General features: G+C 36.9%; 1 pseudogene; it reads right to left on the reverse strand.

Annotated features, from left to right (window-relative positions):
• Positions 1 to 783: 783 nt before the first annotated feature.
• On the reverse strand, positions 784 to 2,685 carry LOC119522387 (annotated as a pseudogene).
• Positions 2,686 to 3,469: the final 784 nt, after the last annotated feature.

Consider the following 3,469-nt stretch of genomic DNA (forward strand, 5'->3'; position numbering starts at 1 on the left):
CAGGAAATATGTGGAATGATGTAAAGACAGGAACATAGTAAACAATGATATGTGGAAAATATACTTCTGAAAAAGATTTCCTCCAGGAATCCTTCTATCTGGCAGAAGACTCAAATACATAATATATGAAACAATTTTATGACTCAATAATAAAGAAACAAACAGCCCAATTAAAAATTGGCAAAAAAAATGAAAAGACACTTCACAAAATAGGTCATATAAATGACATATAGTCACGCTAAAAGTTGCTCATCATTGGTAATGAGGGGAATGCAAATTAACACCACTGACATGTAAAGAGCTTTAGAGTTCATCACTCCCATCCTCACAATAATAAAATAGCTGATCAAACAGAAAATCCATTACTTTTTTTGGTCCCATCAAAGAATTGAGGTCACAGACAAAGTTGCCATCCTAAACTATGGAGAAACAAGTAATACCGAGATCAGCTCTTACCTGGATTAGAAGCTACTGGAGCCATGATCTGGCAGGAACAATTAAATGTTAATTTTTTGTTAACAGGCTTAACATCTATTTTCTTGGTTAAATCTGACTTATGGAAGGTATATTATCCACCAGTAATTTTCTTTTCCTTTTAGTATGTATTATACTTTCAAGATCTTAGCCTAAAAAAATCATACAACTAAATGATACCCTTCTTCTGAAGGAAATCCATTCTCCAGCCACAGAAACTTGGCTTTATTTATATTCTTAAATGATGTTACATAATCAGAGAGGAAACAAATTCTCTTCAAATAGTTATCAAATCTAAATAGCTGAACCTTACTGAGCTAGCAAATCCACAGCACAAGGAAGTGGTGGAAGAAGATGCTCAATTACTCCTTTATTAAAGAGGTCACCACAGTGGGAAACGAAGCTTTTGATAGGACAAAGTGCACCAGCTCATCCTTCCAAGGTTATCTCCCATGTAAATGAATCTCCTAAGTTATTTTCTGTTTCTAGATCTTTAGGAGATACTGGAAAGACACATTTCCACAAGAGCAGAACTTGAGGAAGATGACTTGACAACTGCATGACCTAAGGTCATCAGAGCAGCAATTGACAATTATTCAGTTTGTGTGTGCTGAGCTGAGAGGCAACTATTTTGAGCAGCAGAACACAGCAAATCCTCTGTTAATATCAAAATAATCTTTCCCTTTCCATAAGGAATTCCTAAAGGACAATGTTTCACTGCTCCCTTCAAAGCTTCCACAGCAAAACTAAAGCCAGTCACTGCTTTGGCTGATGACTCGAATACAGTAAGCTGTTGAAAGCAATGGTACAAGAGTGATGTTAGATAGAAAGGTAATGCCATAGCAATGCAGTGCAAACACCAAGCTGCTTCTCATTGAACAGAAACGCTAGGAAGAATTATAACTAAAATGACAGTCAAGAATGCCTTCATTTTTATCCTGTAGCAAAGGTACAGGTATTGTGCAGAGACTGTGTGTGAGATTTCCAAGTTCTTGTAAAACACATACCAGCATATGCTGGTTGGCTGCTACATCCACAAATTTCTTTAGCTTCCATATGGCCTTGCAAATGTAGTTGGCAGCATCAGTTTGAGACTTTTCTCCAAGAAGGTCTTCTATAGCAGTTCAAAGTATAAATGAAACACAACAGTGACAACCGACAGCATCAATCTGAGTTTGGGTGGATTTAGGGTGCAACTGTGACACAAGGCTTAGGATATGAGAAAGAAAGTCAGCAAAATTTCTCTCCAGCCAAGCTCCTACATGTGTTGAAACAAATACCATGTAGGTCTGGGTTACTCCAACTCAAACATCCCTACTGACTGAACTGGTTTCATTTAGCATATCACCACTGGCTTGAAGACATTCAGAACTTCCACATAGAAACCCTGTTCCTAGTAATTCCAGAACTTCCTCCAGTAATGCTTTGTGAATGCTTTGATGTGAGGCTGCTCCTGGATGTTAAGAAATGACAGCTTTAGCAAATACAATGCTCAGTAACTTTCAAACTGAAATCCTCACATCATAATTGGAACCCTCAAAGGATTAAAACACAGTGTAGCCGCACTGCCTGGGTCTGTACTCTGCATGAAGACAACCTCATTCTGAAGTTCAAGGAGACCACTTTGCAGCAGTACAATGAACTACCATATATCTGTCTGTTAAACATGATCTGGCAGCTTTATTAAACATCTCTGTGGCAAGGTGTAGCAGCAGCTCCTAATCCATTCAATATATTTTGCAGACTCAGCATAATCTCATACCTACCTTGAGACTACATTCTACATAGCTTTAAGAATATTCCCCACTTTATTAGTAAAGGTGTAAACCAATATCCTACCCAACTTGTACAAAGAATCCAAACATATTACAGCAGCAAGCTAAGTGGGAAGATAAGTTGAAGAATCAACTTTGCTATGAAAAAGATTATTATATTTACTGATTGTCTCATAAACAAGGAATATCTTCAATACTATAAAGAATGATGAGATTCTTAGGAAGGAGTTTGCAGGTTGGAGGCCCTGGGGAGCTCTTCAACAAAGACAGGAGCAGTTCAATAAGACTTCTGTTTCTCCTTGACATCACTCCTGCTGATTGCTAGTAACAGCTTCTTAAAATATCTCAGCCTCTCAAAAATAATCTCTGCCTTCTGAACTTCATCTAGTTGTCTGCATGCTACTTCATTCAGCAATAAGGTGTGAGCTAATTCCATTCCTTGAAGAAAATTTTCCTAGCTAGCCACCATTCCAACTTCAGTCAATATACCTAAGAACAAAAATCACCTCCTTGGCATGGCATGACAGTGCCACAACTTGCTAGCAATGGAGACTTAAATTTTAATTTTATTGAATAGCTGGAGGCTGAGTGTGGACTAGCTTGAGATTGAGAAACTTCTGGGGTGCTGTCTTAATGATGTCATCACCATTCATGGCTTTTATCACCAGGAACTCCACCAAATTCTCATGGTGAAAATCTGAGAAAATCCCCTCACATTTCAGGAAGGGGGAGGGGGAAAGTAACCAATTTTAAGTATACCCAGGGTGATCTCCACAAATAAAGGCCAACTCTCCAAGGTAAAAAAGTTTACCAGAGCCTTATCTGATCTAGGGTAAGGACAATTAGTCAAATTCAATGCACTCTAGCCTTCTTCAGATAAACAGAAGATGATATAGGTCAGAAATTTGGATCTACATAAAGAAAGAAAGAGAGTCAGACAGGAAATAAATAAAGGTAAAACAAAATATTTCAATTTTCTTCTTTTTAATTGACATAATTAATAACTCTGTTTAAAGTAACAATAGTAACAATTTTTTGGGTGATTACCATATATGGATCAAACAATTTAAAGACTCTAGTATTTTAAAAGTAAAGTGATGGAACAAGATATACCAAGTTATCACTAATCAAATTATAGCTGGAGTAGATATATTAATTTCAGACAAAAAAGGCTTCAGATTAAGTAAGGTTTTCATAGATAAAAAGGGCTGTTACATAAT

This window comes from Choloepus didactylus, chromosome X (assembly GCF_015220235.1).
Source record: "Choloepus didactylus isolate mChoDid1 chromosome X, mChoDid1.pri, whole genome shotgun sequence".
Taxonomy (NCBI): domain Eukaryota; kingdom Metazoa; phylum Chordata; class Mammalia; order Pilosa; family Megalonychidae; genus Choloepus; species Choloepus didactylus.